This window comes from Perna viridis, chromosome 9, assembly GCF_037379345.1.
Source record: "Perna viridis isolate PV_CMFRI_1.1 ecotype Kerala chromosome 9, ASM3737934v1, whole genome shotgun sequence".
In the NCBI taxonomy this organism is placed as follows: Eukaryota; Metazoa; Mollusca; class Bivalvia; order Mytilida; family Mytilidae; genus Perna; species Perna viridis.
The window spans coordinates 1,405,098-1,423,188 of record NC_142453.1 but is presented as its reverse complement, the minus strand read 5'-3'; the positions used below and the strand labels follow the sequence as shown (position 1 = coordinate 1,423,188).

Here is an 18,091-nt window from a genome sequence, read left to right as displayed (position 1 = left end):
ATGGTATAGGAAAACTATTGACCACACTTTACAAGAAACATGATGACTTTTCATTCAAAATTGTCAACCTTCCTTTTATATGTGGCAACATCCATTCAGCACCTGCGTATGGAGTGTTAATGTCAGAATTCATACGCTATACCATAGATTGCCGAAACAACGCTTTTTTTTTATCGCGCTAATATTCTAAAAAAAGGCGTCTGGATCAGAGTTATAATGCAACAAGATTGAAGTCATCACTGCAGAAGTTTTATGGTCGCCATCATGAACTCATGGATCGTTATCGGCATGCATCTACGCCATGAGAACTTATTTATTCAACGCGTCATAGTTTTCCTTTCCTCGTTTGTCTACCCCGTACTTGACATTTTATGAGGAACTCGGTGGGTGTTTCTAGAAAAGCAGAGGACGCTTACTCTACCGGTGGACCTGGTCCATTTTTCCAGTCCGAGTTGCTCATTTGCTTTTGTTACTTTTTGTGTATGATTTTAGTTACTTCATGTTCTTTGTTGTGTAAGTCTGTTTTCCATGTCTGGTCTGTGTTCTTGGATTACATGCTTTTGAATACCGCTATAACATTGGTCCCCTTGATTATTCTTGTAGAAATATGATATGTAAGTTTATTTATTTTGTGTTCTACCATTATTAAGTTCTACGTTATATATTTTATATCGTTGTGATGTTGCTAGACCTGAATGCAATAGAGTACAAAAAATATGTTATCCTACAAATAATGAGTCATTAGTCATTGTTCCTTTAAAAAAGTAAAGATAACTTTAACAAGTCATCTAATATATTCTCAGTATATCCAATTTTCAGAAAACCTTTCGTCATAAAACGAGAAGGTATCATTACAATTGTTTCTATGACATCCTCCTGAAAATCTCGAATTGAATTACATTTGACCTTGAAGTTAAGTACAAATCGGTTAATCAAGATATCATTATACCATAAATTATATCACGGGAGCCGTCGGATGAAATCCTCTTGATACACGACTGTAAAAATTAAAACAATATATTTCAAAGACCAATTGTGATAAAGAATCAGGGGTTATCTAAGGCATATATGAAAGTATTATAGCAACAAGTCCAATCAATTACAGTCTACATCTTTTATGTAGATTTATTTTAAGTCAATTTAATTACACCTAATATAAGAATCCTAGATTTTGATTGGTTAAGAATGCGCATAAACTATGTCTTTGTTTTACATCCTTTGCCATGGTATTTTAAAAATATATATGCTATTTTCACCCATGCAAGCCAAATATCTCCAAATTTCATCCGAAAATTTCAAATGTCTTTCGTCGCCTTGTATATCACCTGTGATAAAACGAAAGTGAAACAAGTATCTGTCAAACAACCATGACTAGGATGGTGCACCATAGATGAAATAGTCTTGGTTGCCTGAAACATAAAGAAAAACGGTGAAGTTTCAAAATAAATAACATATCTTTATATAGTGAAATAAGTACCTTTATTATGGAATGTTTTGTATCACGCTAGACTTCTTACAATTAGGCTTCTATAAAACGGCTATGTTGCTACAAGATTGAAATCATCATTACAGAAGTGTTATGATCGTTGTGGTGTATCCATTTACACTGTGGAAATTGATTTGTTCCGCTGGTCATTGTTTTTCTTTTCTCTTTAGTCAACCCAAAACCTGCATTTTTATGAGTATCTCAGCAGAGCACGTTTACACCACCGGTGCACCTGGTTTATGTTTTAAGTTCTAGTAGAGTCCGAGGAGTTGCTACTTGTGTTACTTTGTATTATTTCGGTTATTTATTGTTCTTTCTTGTATCTGTCTGTTCTCCATGTGTGGTATTTGTCCCTGAATTACATTCATTTGGTCCCCGCTAGAATCATCGTGCTTTTGATCACTATGTAGAACAAAGTATTTATCTCACAACAACAATTTCATTTCTGAAGTCAAATTACAATGCACATTGATATTCATCAAAAAATGTAAATAAACTTTAGTAAAAGCAACATTTGGCAATATAATTTGTTTGTTTGTGACTTGTACCATTCATTTATAACAGACCATATTTGCAATTCATATATCACAATTGTAATTGCTTTTTATTTAATAGTACAGTAACAACAACATAATACCGGTATGATATAATAATGTGAAATTAGTCTTTTCATACAATTACATAAAACACAAATCAATATACATGTAAGATCTGCAAGTTTTAGAAAAATAAAATGTTCTTTGAAATACATATTGAAATGTCTGAAATACTAAAGAGGTGGGTCAAATATGGAAACAATATTCAAGTTTTACAGCTGTCAATGAATTTGATATCAGAGAAGAAACTAGAAATCGTTGAGACGGAATCCATTTCTGTAGCCAACACCCCCAGTCTCTGGGCAATTATGTATGAAATGGATTTGGAAAAAGCTTTCCAAAACAATTTTGTTTAGTTTATAATGAAGCACTCATATTCAGTAGAAATATTTACCAGCTGAAAAAGAAGTATGAAATCAAAAATATTCCAAACACAGGTTTTCACTGAAAAAAAAAAGGAATTTGATCTAGAGGTCAAATTTAAATGACATAGGCCACTATCCATGGTATATTACCCATATTCTTTAGATGATTTACCAAAAACCAAATATTAGAAGCCCAAATTGAAGAACAAAAAATTACAGACTGGACACGAGTTTGTCACTGAAAAAAAAAAAAACAACAAAAGTTTCACTTTGAGGTCAATGTGCAAAGTCAAAGGCCACTATCCATGGTGGTGCATGCCAAACATACTTTATGTAATCTACTTGCATGCCAAAAATCAGAAGCCGACATCCAAAGACAAAAAAGTTGCAGCCCAGGCACGAATTTGTTACCGAAAAAAAAGAGACAAAACAGGAATTTGATTTTGAGATCAAAGGTCGAGGCCGCTATCAGTGGTATGCGACGCATTATATGTATGTGTTCTACCAAAATATCAAATGCTAATTTCGAAAGACAGAAAAAAAGTTAAAGCTGCACAATGCACAGCATTTTATTCAGTAAATGGTGAGTCTGTCCTAAATAAATGGGGTGCATAGAGATAAATTACATCAAGTGAATTTTATATCTGGTTTATCTAGGTTGATTTGATATACTGAATCTTGCTATCATATACATGTATGTGGATTTTTGGCCTGGTTTTAAAATAATGTACGATTGGGGGTATTTATTTTTCCTGCTCTACCCTGAACTTGACTTTTTATTTGAAACTCAGATATGATTTGTCCTTAATGATATACACTAGAGTTTGAAAAAGTAATCCATGGAATAAAGGTTATAGCAAAATCAAAAGAATGTAATCTTAATCATTAAAATAAATTTACAATGGTTGAAAATATCATGTAAGATTACAAAATGACAGTTAACATAGTTAGCGTAATGATAAAATCATGTAACGGAGCACAAACAATTAGCTGTGTCATAAAAGTTTTAAAAGATTAATTTCAAGTTCTTTAGTGAATCACCCTTTACAATATTGTAAGCTTTGCACGGTTGTATATCGAGCGTTGACAATGTTCTGGTAATGTCTGCGGTTTGCGGTTATTACCGTAAGCCAGTGTTTGTATACATAATCCGTTAAACTTTATATCCTAAGTGATCACTTTCAATAAATCAATAAACACCAATTCAACAGGTTTAAATTACTACATAAATTATATGGATAGAACGTATATGTTGTTCGTACTTCCAAACATTTTCGATTCGATATAAATGGACCTCTAATTCGAGTTGAATTAATATGTGCCAGCAGAGTATCCCGTTGATATAAAGACTTTCGTCAATTATTTTATTTAATTTGATACCCACAACACGTGGATTGAAAATGAATGAATTTGATAATTAACTGATTTGTGAAGCATCACATTGTCTTATTTTCTAGGTTCCCTTATTTTTGGCCTATACTTATGACATGTAAGTCTCGGAATGATTATGCCCGCTTTTAGTTTCAAGTAACATCTAACACTTTTCTTGTTTTCTTATTTCTTACACAAGGATGTAACCTAAACAATTTACCGATTAATCTGATCAATATTTAGTCTACGATACAACAAAAGCTAAGCGGAAAAAAAAACTTTATTAAATTTTAATTTAATTATATTTTATTTACAGTAATGCATAGCAGGCCCGTACCGTATTTTTATTGCTCAACGCAATTTCGTTTTTTTTTCTGTATAATCACAAAGAATAGAACGTTGCATATAGAGTTTACTGGAATATTTATTCTTATGCTTTTATAGCATTAGTCATACTATATTAGTTATCTGGTTGTAATGTACAAACCTATGAATTTGATACCAAAAACACAGTTGTTTTGGTGAAAGAGAACCTTCCCCCCTGCATAGTCTATATTTATAATGTCTTATCATATCACATCTAACTATGAGTCATTCTTTAATCTTCCTTGTGTAATGCACTTTTAAAATGTTTAATTGTATGCATATGTGAGGTACTTTTTAAAGTGGATCTTTGTTAAAGTGAATTTTTATAATAATTAATCGCCAAAATCAATTACTTAAAAAATGTAAATACTTCAAGCACAATATTCAATAAGTTAGTGACCAAATTGAAGATGGTAAAACTCAAACGCAATTTTTGTGTATTATTTTTATATCTAGCAAATCTAATTGTAAAACAAAAACTTCTAAAAGCATGAAGCATGAATATCATTTGCTTATTTTTGTTCTCTTTCTTTGTTGGGATATAGAAAAGGACAAGGAAATATTTTTTACACATCATACATTTATTCACATAAGGATTACTTCTGTTAATATTTACCTTGTAAAAATACCGTTTCATGCTGTCAAAACAAATGATGACTAACGACTAATGTATTAATATGCAGTTGTGTCATACAGATAGTGGTTAGAAAATACTTTTACCATTTTGTACCAACCTTCCGTTGATGTTTCCCTTACATTTGATTTTTGCTTGTTTGTTGTTTGTTGGGGTTTAACGTCCGAGCAGCAATATTTCAGCTATATTCAGACGATGAACATGAAACGGGTGATAAACTGAACATGAAATGATGATGAAATGAAATACGGGATGGGACACAAGGACAGTAGGGTCGACAAATTTTGATTGTCATTAGAAAAAGGGAGGGATGGGTAAAGTCGGGCAATTTAGCCTCCTGTGGCGGAGCGCAAAGGTTCCTACTCCTATCGAATACCACAGCAGGGTTCTTTAACGTGCGAGGAACGTGGCATCTTTCCCAACACGGTGCACCACTATGGTTTGCGGTCAGGTTTTCCGTATTATAGCCTGACAACCCCAGCATGTAACACGCCAGGGGTACCCCATTCCACTACCTGGGGCACACATCCCAGTTGCTCTGTCGGCAGAGCACTATTTAGTCGCCTTTTATGACAAGCTTAGCGCTGCTGCAGGCCTATTCTTTTAACACCCGGACCTGCACTGGGCTCCTTACATTTGATACGTAACTAGTAACTAAATTAAAAGATCTACCATGGCGAACAAAATGAAACTAACGAAGTTTTTTTTTTTTAAATTACAATTTGTGTCGTCAAGTAAAAAACTCAAAAGGTGTCTTTGATATGTGTCGAAAAAAAAAAAAAAAACAGCAGATGAAGAACTTTTTGTTGCGGCTCAATGTTAATACACAACTAAAGCAATTCCCCTAGGTCATAAGAGGTTTTCGCGCGTATGCAAAACGTTGTAAAATCTTAATATAGAAATAATTATCTATTTTTTGGTGTTTATATCATACACATGTATTATCTAATATTTTACAGTCTTCAGGATACCATAGGAATCGAACTGACCTATCTTGCCACTGACAAGAATTTTATCCGACGGTTAATAAACAAATAAATGTTACGAAAGTTTCTTCCGAATACGATATTTAATACCTGGCAAAAGAGCATTTCACACTTATGATTATATAAAAAACTAATAAGTGTTAGGACCTTTAACACAACTCATGCGTCATACCAGAATTGGCAAAAAAAAGCCTGGATCATTTGATTTCCAAAATGAATATCTCTAGCGATTTTAAACAACGTCAAAGCCTCTAAATTGAACGTTCTTTGTGAGGATGTTGATACTAAATATCAACAAAGAGGTTAAGTGTGTCAAAATTAAAGGGTTTTATGACGTCAAATAGGTGGAAATCATATATTTAACAAGGATTAATAAAACAATAAAACAATTGATATCTGATTGCTTGTAATAATAGTCCATTCAAGAAGAATCATAGTTCTGTAGTCTTTATAGAACCATACCACGCACAAAGCAAGTTCAAATTTGCAATAAAATGATAGACGAAAAGTGAGATATATCCATTTAATGATGAATTTGCGCTGCTTTTTGTATACAATTTAAATCATGTATTACTGACACCTAAAAAAAAGAAATGAATGTAAATTCTTCATTTCAGATAATGTTTTGAATAAAACTTAATAGAAAAACTTGATAATGTGTTTATATTCCAGAACATAGCACTTAATCATAATATATTTGGTGTACATTTTTATTCTTCAAGATACTCATAACGTTTACCCAAAACATTTTTTCCTATGACTAAAGAACAATTGGCGGTATGATTTCAGTCCGACAAGACATATTATAAACTCAACAAAAAGACTTAGAACAGTCTTATTCCTTACGCGAAAGGTATTTGCAATGGACAAGTAGTTGTGCAACAACAAAAAAAAAAAAAAAAAAAAAGAAATGCGACAACTCGGTCAACTGACAAGTCACCTTAGGTAAACTACGACATGTAAATATAATTAAGATTTGTGCAAAACCTTTCTTCGGCTTATCATGTTGCTCTCCTACCGATTAAAAATGTTTAAATTTGAAAAAAAAATTATGTGGGACTCGAACTCGTACCGCTGTGACATCTATAGCAACACCGCCTGCACTAATCCAGCGCCCTAGACCACTCGGCCAGCTAGGCTATAAAATATAGCTTTCGCTGGCCGGGTCATTCCTCCTCGTAGGATTAATCTAGGGCTGTAACTTAGTACACGATGTGACATCACAGCGGTATGAGTTCGAGTCCCGCGGAGGGAACGACCAAAAATTTGCTTCGCAAATTTGACAGTTCTAACATCGTTGGGAATTTTACAGACCCCTCTATAAGTTAACGTTATCTTCCCTGTATCAATTTGATCCGATGGAGCAGTGTAGCGAATAGAGTCGTCACATTCTGAGACGTTTTATAATATTGATTTTTTGTGACATGCATCATTAATTTGATCCTCGATCCTACATTATAACACCTAGATGAACTGTCCCGTATTACCATACAACGTGTACTAAGTTACATCCCTAGATTAATCCTACGAGGAGGAATCACCCGGCCAGCGAAAGCTATATTTTATATAGCTTAGCTGGCCGAGTGGTCTAGGGCGCTGGACTTTGTGCAGGCGGTGTTGCCATAGATGTCACAGCGGTACGAGTTCGAGTCCCGCGGAGGGAACGACTTTAAATTTGCATAGCAAATTTGACAGTTCTAACATCTTTGGGAGTTTTTCAGACCTTTCTATACGTTTTCATATCTTCCCTGTATCAATTTGATCCGATGGAGCAGTGTAGCAAATAGAGTCGTCATATTCTGAGACGTTATATATATATATATATATATATATATTGTTTGTGCTGCATCGATACCCATTAAGTTTGCTGGTTGGCAGTTCCTTTTGAACTTTCAACTTCAATATTTGGATGAGAAGCTTACTCCATTCAAATTATGTATATGAGCTATTTTTGTATTAACTAGCCTTTGTCGTTATTACTGCTTGATAGCCTGCGTTGAATCTGTTGATATGTAATGTTGCCCCTAGATGACAGTTGTCGCTCTGAAAATACAATTGAACTCTGTGTCAATAAATAAAAAAGAAACTGAGGGAAGCTTTGACCCAGCCAAGCTGATATGCAACATCAGTCATCGCTTTCATAGCTTTATGTATAAGGTTACCACATGCATTTAACATAATTGTTGTAACCTATTCAATAAGCACGTACTTTTCAAATAAATGGCGTTTGAAATGAACTTTTAAGATATTGTAAATTGCATGGACAATCACAACAAAGGCCAATATATAATCTCAAGAACAAGATACACAACTTCCCAAATGCATTCTTCACCAAAACAACACATTAAATTATTTTGTACAATTCTGTATATCTTTATGCATTTAATCATACTGAGAAACCCAATTCATACTAAGCAGAGGAACACTTCTTAAGGTGCCCATTTATGCAAGTTCAACACATATCAAACTTCTGTCACATCTTTTCCATCATTTTAGCTGACAAATTTTCTGTGTAATTTTCATGGAATTAAAACAAACTACATGTAGTAAATGCATGTATATGTACATCTTGTTTTAATGTACATTTGTATCTTACAAGTTAACAAGTTAATGACTGTATATAGTCAAAACCTATAACATCTTTGTAAACACGAACACATGACATTAATAAATATATTGAAATAACTACATTTGAACTAAGTAAAACATCTGTACACAATATTTACATGAACACAATATTCAATAATAAAAAAACATAAAACATAATTTGGCAATCTAAGGGCTACTCGTAGAAAACAAACTTATTATATAAATAAGTATCTGGGGGAACCCATGGGGGATACATGAAATATATAAAAACGAAAATACAAGTGAACTCAAAATTGAAAGAAAACAAAAGTGCATTGTATCTGGGGGGTGGCAGCAGATACTGTATAAATTTTGTCTAATCTTAGTACCTGGGAGAGCCCAGCAGACACACCTAAAGCCTTATCTTAGTACCTGGGGGGAGCCCAGCAGACACGCCAACATATATTAGTACCTGGGGGAAGCCCGGCTGGCACGCCTATATCCTAAACCTTAGTGTCTTGGGGAGTCCAGCAGACACGCCTACAATCTTATCTTAGTACCTGGGTAGGCACACCAATTGACGTTTGGAAGCTGTGGACTAGATATATGGGGAAGCCCGGCAGATGCCACAACTGATTTCTAAACATTGAAAAAAATTAAGGAAGTAAAAGATAACCTGGAGGAGCCCAGCAGGTTTACACCATAAAAACATTTGTGCATTCTGAATTGGGGATTATAATTCCAGAAAAAAATGGAATTGAAAACGCCAACAGGAGTATTACAAGTGCCCCTAAGAAGATTGCCTCACTATTTATATGCATTGTACATTTAAATGTAGGTACTGTAACCCACTATAGTCAACAATAAACATCAGATGGTAATATTCATTTGATTCGTTCATGTATAATTGTATCTACTGAAGTCCTCATGTACCTAGTATAACAGTTTGATGACCATCGACTTAAGGTTTGAATCAAATGATCTTCGATTCCCGCAGCTGCAGCAGTAGTAGCTTCCCCTATACGAAAAGGAATGACAACTGCATTTAGAATCATCAATACCTAATGAAGATAGTGCATGTCTAAACAGTCAATAAACGTGTTTCTAATCAATGGTGCTCCTTTACAGTCTATAAAAAATAGCTGAAGAACTAACTGCATTTGTGTCCTCCTAAGTTCAATGAAATGTTTCAGACATTGTACAAGTTATATACTTTCAGATTCAAAATATGAATATTCACACCCTGTCTGAAGGATCAGTCTTGAGGTTTTCAAATTCAAAACATAGTAAGACCTTTTTTATATCAGAAGTAATATCTCGCATTAGTTATTATGATCCATTTACTGGTAACAGTACATTTCCCGTAATGTTAAAGCAAAAAAAGGCTAATTGAAAAAGTTCTAACATCATAGAGACTAGAAAAGGGGACACAACCCTTTTTAAATAATTCATAAATCTCTGACAAAATAGATAAGAGTTCCAAGACGTCTTTTCTTTAAAGCTAAATCAGAACCTTGAATTCTTTTGATACCTCTCAATATACATTCTAACCGATCATTCTACTTGAGTGGATCTTTTCTATCTTTTCTTAAGTTAAAAAGCCTAACTCCAGATAGATAAATCTTAATAGTGGCTAATTTTAGATCTAAGGCTTGATAAAAAAAAAAAAAATAATAACTCTTCGTCTGTAGTAGGCGGGTCTCCTGGTTGGTTAGCCATACTATACAAGGCGACAAATTGGCAGGAAAGTTCAAAACCAGTCTTATAAGCTGTTGCTGTATTTTTACTAAAAGAAGTGTTCCATAAACGTTCCTTCACATCATAAAATCTTTCCACTGAATACAAGGTGTTTGAAATTGAACTGCCCATGGTGCTGCAAAACTGTCGAAACTTTGCGGTCTTATTTATAATCGCTACTATAGACATGTTGTCGCAATGAAACATAGTTTTATGCCTAGACAAAGTACTACCGCACAAGGCTATAGCCATAGCTATGGGATATAACTCAAGTAAGGCCATAGAACCTTCTTTGTTGTGCAAAATCTGTGAATGAAACCTTCCTTGAAACCACACGGTACCATAAATACCCCAAACGCACAGTCTGTAGCATCAGTGAATAAATGCAAATCAGATGATTATAATTTAGAAAGAAGGAAAGGCCATTCCATCCAGACAGGTATTTCTGCCACATTTGTACATGTATATCCAATGTATATTCTTTGGTAAGATAAACGTGATGATGTAGTTTTTTTTTTACATTTGTGAAAGCTTATTTAGATATGAAATAAATGAATGTCTAGGATAAATAACTCTGCATGTAAAATTGAGATGACCCAATATACCGAGTAATTGTCTCTTTGTACATGATTTAAAAGTCAGAAATTTCTATATGTTTTCACCAATCCTTCCGATTTTTCCCCTGAGTAACCTAGCTTCCATGTATTACATATCTAATACCAAACCTAAATATTCCAAACAATGAGTCATTCCAGCAGTCTTATTGGGTGTAATTGGAATGTTCAACTTCCTGAATAACAAGGTTAATATTGCCATACTTCTATCAGCTTCATAATTTTGTGGGTCAATTGTGAGAAAGTCATCTAACAAATGTAAACTGTTCACTTTGAATACATTCTCAGCTATCTAGCATATTGCAAGAGGTATTTGGTCAAATATTTTCGTACTTAACCGACTACCGAATACGACTAATCTAAAATAAAAAAAATGATATTAATCCTCCCAATGAATACAATGGAATGGCCGTAAATGTTCTGCTATTGGCACTAATTGAATGCATCAGAACTATTGGTTTTGCATAGCCCACTACCTTTCCCACATTTTTAAATAATATGGATGACAAAGTCTTTTGGAATATTTCCCTTCGACAATGCCTATTGGATTAATGTAGTGTAAGTAGTACGGTATATTAATAGATAGATAATAGATGAAACCGTAGTCTAGTTCCGACTGAATACATTTGAAGTGATATCTTGTTGTCGTCTAGCTGATAACAAATTTTTTACATAAATGAAGGAAGACGGTAATGGAGAAATACCAATATCAAAGCCATATTTTAGACCTATCACTAAATTTTGCACAAATTCCTATCAGGATGGTTGCATAATAGTTTTTGAAAATTGTATATATTTAAAGCAGTAGACACTGGGCCTTTGTGTCTAAGGTTTGAATGACACTATGGGAGCTATCAATTTTTTCGAATGAATACAATGTGATTTCCCTTGTTCTGCTTTCTTACATATAGCACATACATGTAAATTGTTACATTTTGATCGAATACATCCTTTCTCTGCATTAAAGTCATTGCTGATTTCTAAACCAGAATAAGTAATCCTAGGTCTCCCCTAAGCATCGGTATCCCTGTTGTCATTTAAAAATTTGTTAGAATCTCTATACATTGGCTGGGTAATCCTAGAAAAAATAGCATTCCTAACATTGTTAGGGCAAAAGGCCACTGAATGATTTATACTCTGACAATTTAAACAAGTGATTAGCTTCATATTGGCAAAATTTTATAGAATAATGTTATACCCGACAGACCCGTCTACTGGCAATCCTTGATATTGAGGTGGGCTGCAGCACTAGCAATAAAAAGCTTACGGAACTCATAAAAGCCATCATCAACATACCGGCTTGCCATTTCTATAAAGTCTCTTTCATAAAGATTAAGTTCAGCATGTCTATGCGGGAAAACCTCACTCATTAATAATCCTGTATATCCCGAAAACGTTAACAAATTCTGCTATTGACAATTGTTTAATTTAGCCTGGGGTAGGACGTTCATTGTTTTTTCCTCAGAGTGACTAAAATGTGGTATGAGCAATGTTGCCAAATAAACATCCTTACCTTCTAGTACACTTTTGCGTAACAGAGGTGATACTGTGTCCAAAAAAGGCAAGGATTCCTTTTCAAAGCCAAACTTAATTTTGACGAATGTATTAGAATTTATGTACTGTGTCTGTTGGTAAGATATAAATTTTCAGTAAAGTTAAGATTCAAATATATTCTGTTAAGTATTGTGTCTTCTTGGAGTTTTTCGGCAACCCCAGAGCTGTAAAGTCATGTTTGTCCTTAGCTCTCTCCCCGCCTGGTCTGTTCTTCCTGTAGCTGCTAAAACGTGTCTGGTACCTTTTAACGTTTGAATGTCATTCGTAACATAGCTCATGTCCTTCTTTAATGCGTTGACGTTGGCTGATAATTCTCCAATTACAGTGAGAAGTTTAATGTTTATATTATTATTCTTTTCATGCACTACTGGAAGTTCCGTTTCGGCCATGATTATCTCAGCTGTTCCATCTTTCGGCTTCACAGGTTTAGTTTCAGCCGTTCCAATATCTGGCTCTTTAGCTGTTACGGTTACCTCCCGTGTATTATCATATGATTTATACAATGAAACCAAGTGGGATCTGCGCGCGTTCCCAGGAAACTTATTCCAAGTTTGAAAGTTCAGTATAAAGCTGATCAGCAGTCCAATTTTCTAGTAAATTATACGGTAAATACGATGCACATTGCCACCCCTTCGGAGGCATAGTTCGTTTGTTGTAATAAAAATACTACGTGATTTACGTAACACATGCTATGAATAGATGCACAAAATAATAGTAAAACGGCTTTTGAAGTCCAGTAAATATGAGGTTTGGAAAGCTACCTTCCATCAAGTGAAATTCACTGAAATTTGTTTGGGGTCCAACCTCCTCAGCCTAAAAATTACCATGACATCATGCATAGATCATGTGACTTGTGCATGTCTATCTAAATATAATTGTGAACTTAGGGGAACCAGGAAGGAGAGAACAAACGTATATAAACCTACATTAAACATGTACATCCAAACTATTGTATTACAATACCAAATAAACTAGTTTTATGTATTGTAAATTTCGATATGCTTTACACGTATTTCAAGGAGAAACCTCTTATCAGCATTATTAAAATCAAATATGTAGGAAGATCATTATCAAAATATTAATTGTACTCAAAACCACGACTTTCAAAAGAAGCCACATCCATCAACGAGAGGTTTCACCATATGCAGTGCAAGGAATGAAGGCTCTGTGTTGTTCGTATTTTAAAATTTGGAATACTACAATATTTCCTAAATAAGATAGATAAAATATGATATGATTTGGATTCAGACAAGTCTGACTATTTGGCTGGTTAATACCCTCGGGGACCTCAGGTTCACCAGCAGCGGTATCGGTTCAGCGGTTCTTAAATACAAAATATAGCTGTATTATATATTGTAAATTTCGATATGCTGTACACTTGTTTCAAGAATAAACCTCTCATCAACAAAATAAATATGTAAATATCAAGTCTAGTTTTATTCTAAGATCAGCCACCATTAAATCATTGTGAAAAAAAAAAAGCAACCCTTATAAATGAGTAATCAAGGGAACCAAGATTATAGCGTAATCAAAAGAATGTATTCTAGGGACAAAGACCAGACCTGGAAAACAGACACACACAACAAATAACATAAAGTAACTAAAATCATACATACGAAGTAACTAAAGTAAATGAGCAACTCGGACTCCACTAAAACCTAGGAGCATGGACCAGATGCATCGGTAGGGGAAGCGTCCTCTGCTTTACTAGAAACACTCGCCGAGTTGCTCATAAAAAGACAAGTCCGGGGTACACAAACGAGGAAAGGAAAACTATGACCCGTTGAATAAATCAGTTTTCATGGTGTTGATGAATAAATTTAAACTCGTTAAAGAGTGATACACGTAGCAACAAAACGTTCCATGAGTTCAAAGGATAATATATATCTTGTCGTAGTAATATCATATTTCAATAAGCCAAATTGGTGTTTGAATCCCCACTATCTCCTTCTTTGTGCTTGACCACTTATCATGTGTATATATGTGTTGTCATTTTACATCCATCTGGTATTCAACGTATAGCTATCGTCACGAGGATCGTTACGATGTATTCATTTGCGCTATGAAAATTGATCTCTTCAACTTGTCATTTTTTTCCTTTCCTCTTTAGTCAACCCTGCACCTGCATTTTGTATGATCAACTCAGTGAGTGTTTCTAAAAATGCAGAAGACTTATTCACCACCGGTGCACCTGGTTCATGCTCCCAGTTTTTAGTAGAGTCCGAGGAGATGACACTCTACTTGTGTTACCTTAAATGTATTATTTTGGTTATTTTATGTTCTTTCTTGTATCTGTCCGTTTTCAATTTCTGGTATTTGTCACTGAATTGCATTATTTTGATCTCTACTAGAATCTTGGTTGTCTAGTTCACTATTTACAAGGTAGTTTGTATTTATGTGCTTGTGCTGAATTTTGCTGGAAAAAAGTAATGAATCGCAAGATTAACCAAGATAGCCATGATAGAAATATGTTGTGTTGTAAAATTCGTTCATCTGAAAAAGTCGAATGATTATTTTGGTCTACTATGCCTCACGATTTATTGCCAGATACAGAAAGATTCCTTATTTCACACTGATTGTATTGATGTTTTACACAAGAAATGTATACATCTTTCCCAAAGAGTTAAGTCGATCACATTGAAAGACGACAGGATTGGAACATCATGATATTTGAAATTGCTTACAGTGTTTTGGTAATTGGCGAACTAAAAAAAATATTGTTTAAAAAACGCAAATTGCATGTATCACAAGTACGTGATCACCTATAATTTATAATCGATGTTAAAAATAAACTTGTAGTTTGTAGGTGCTTCCCAGTTGTACTTGAATGATAATGACCGAAATTATTGCTAAATACGTCTAGTTTTAATATAATAGTTCAAATAAAACTTCAAAAAAACACAACAACAAAACAAATACTCTATAACGAAAGTTAAAAAGAAGTAACATTTTCCAATATACATTGAAACGGCATGGCGTTTTATATATTTAATGATATATAATGATGTGACACAGGCTAAATGGAAACAAAAGTACTTTCAATATTATCACCAACACAAGACCTTTGAAGGATACATGAAAGAAATATTATTCGACAAAACTAGTTCAACAAAACAAAACTAAAACTTTCTCCAAGAGCAAAGTAAACGAAAGCGCTTACTTGCACTTCGGTGACCTTGAACTAACTTTTTTTCTTGTTTTCTTTTAATTGAAACCACCATTATTGCATCTAAGGTCAAGTCAATTTAACAGGATGCACATCAACTATGTTTACAATAATAGCAGAATGGAATACTAACACTCAGTAAACTGAAAGCAAACGATTCAATCATTGACGTACCTATCTTTGTTTTTTTACCATGATTTAATCGTTTTACACCAGGAATCTGTTATAAATTAGAAGTTATAAAAATGTATTTGTGATATTTCATCTGTATTGAGTTAGTTAATATAGCTGGTGCCAATCCATTCTATTCTGAAAAAAAAAAAAAAAAAAAAAAAAATTCAATAGCCAATGTTTTGTTTTTTCCATAAATATTTAAGCATATTTGTTTTATTGATAAGTCTTCATATGTTGACTATAATCTGAAAATACCAGTTTCAATGATCTTTCCTGTATTTGTTCAATCATAATTGTGTTCCCTGCTGAACAGAAGTGCACGACAGTTGACACAAATTTAAAACAAATTGACTGTATACATGCATATTATTTACTTTGATCCAGTTAATCAAATCGTTGCTCTCTGCCGGAAGGACATTTATAATTCCATTATAGTCTAGTGAGTGAAATGACAATGTATTACCATCGTCCTTGCATTATAAATCCCTTTTTTTTGTTGAAAGAGAAAATCTCATTTATGAATACATTAAAGAGAAAAAAATTCTAAAATCGAACCTTGCGATACTTCTTTTTGAAATTTTGCCCAGCTCTTAATCCAAGTGCAAATGCGTATTTGTTGTTTACGCACTGACAAATATGATAATTAAAGGTAAGTATCTTTTTTTTTATCTAAACCATATGTTGATCACTTACAAATTCCATGCGGCAGGCAGTTAAATCTTTGTGTTACATATTTGTTATTATTTAAACCTTTGTGCTACATATTTGTTATTATTTTACCCTTTGTGCTACATATTTGTTATTATATATAACCTGTCTATTCTTCAGGAAATGTACATCAAAGTTATCAAAATGGCCTCAAAGAAAGTAGAAAACTTCATTGATAATACAGGTCGTTAATTATGTTTTGCGAATGGATTATTTCTCTTACATAATGGTGTCACGTAAGCTTCTTTTAATTTACTTGGAAAAAAAAAAATTTCGTTTGGATAATTTACAAGTTTTGATATCGCTGGTACAAATGAAAATTTTCCACAGTTCATAAGTTTGACAAATTCTGTTAACTGCTTTTGACTTTTGTACATAGAACTCAATAACCTTTGACAATATGTCTTTATTTCATTGAAAAATATGTAGACGAAGACATTAAAAAACCAAAATTATACATATTAGTGTAATGAATATTAAGTATTCATAACGCAATCAAATACAATGGTTGTTGATATATTGAAAAAAAGAATGTTTTGTCATGCAACAAATGTTGAAATATCATTTAATTATCATTAAATATACAGAGGAAGATGTTTACAAAATGCCGGAATTTTTAATTGACAACATCTTTGTCCAGTGTTTCTAGGTCTGATCGACGTCTGCCTTTAAATGTTGTTCGAATCCTTGTACCTTTTGCTTTCCTTTCGCTCGCTTCTTAGATGTAAATTAGCAGTACATACAAGAATTACTAAAGATTCTGGTTTTAACTGTCATGTATTGTTAAATACAATCAGACATTAAAAGAATATTATTTGGTAGTTGGTTATTTTTTATTTATTTTTTTTTTCAAATATTTACTTTTAATTAGACACATTAGTGTAATAAACATGAATACGCTGAAAAACGCTCTCAAGCATGTAGTGTAGCTAACTTTAATTATTAGTCATCGTGAATTATGAATTGGAAATGTAAAGGTAGCTTTAATACACACGCACTCATCTGATGTTTTCCAAATGTGTAGCCAATTTTTAGAAAGTCTCTTATTATGAAACAAATATGAATCATCAGGCGGTTTGAATTAGAATGCGAAATACTGGCCTTGATATTAGCAAAACTCCCAAGTCTTGTGAATAATGTGAATTAGTCAAAATCGAATATAATCACCTAAACGTGTGAAAAGTTTGATGAACCGAATAAGACATTACATATATATACAAAAGATAAATTGTAGGAAAACTAAATATGATTCGAAAAAGGGTAACAACAAAATTAACGAAAACTGTTCCGATCCATAACCAAGTCAAATCCAAAATAAATCTGACTAAATAAATATTACATCACTGGAGAAGCTGATACCTCAATTGTCTTGACTTGTTACAGGCATTTCAAAACAAAACGGTGGGTTAAATTTAGGTTATACAGCGCGCAAAACCTCCCTCTCTCTTCCAATGCGGCGTGAATATGACGGTGGCGATGAAATATCATTGGCATGTTTTAATTTCATAACCGGTAAATCTATGGTCATACCAGTACCAAGTATTAACAAAAAACAATCATTATGCATTTGTTTAGTAGAACCTGAGTTTCTTTCAACCTAGGACTGATATGCGTAAAACAAGTGTGGTAAAAGACCTTTTCTAATGTTCTTTTATTGTTTATAATATAAGTATATACAGTTTTACCAATAACATGCTCAATAACCAAAAATTTGCAGAAAAAAAAATAAGCTAGTCATCGGACTTATTTCACATGTATCCAGTTTT

The 18,091-nt window shown here is 33.4% G+C and overlaps 1 long non-coding RNA gene across 3 annotated transcripts; it reads right to left on the bottom strand.

Annotated features, from left to right (window-relative positions):
- Positions 1-885: 885 nt before the first annotated feature.
- LOC148606052 (uncharacterized) lies at positions 886-13,118 on the bottom strand. Of its 3 annotated transcripts, none has more exons than XR_015915223.1 (3): positions 11,922-13,118; positions 7,528-7,847; positions 886-1,409 (listed from the first exon to the last, which is right to left on the bottom strand). It is a non-coding gene; the product is annotated as an uncharacterized LOC148606052 (long non-coding RNA). The 3 variants fall into 3 exon arrangements; XR_015915222.1 differs by lacking the exon at positions 886-1,409 and adding an exon at positions 9,306-11,082 and having other exon boundaries at positions 6,313-7,847; XR_015915221.1 differs by lacking the exon at positions 886-1,409 and having other exon boundaries at positions 6,313-7,847.
- Positions 13,119-18,091: the final 4,973 nt, after the last annotated feature.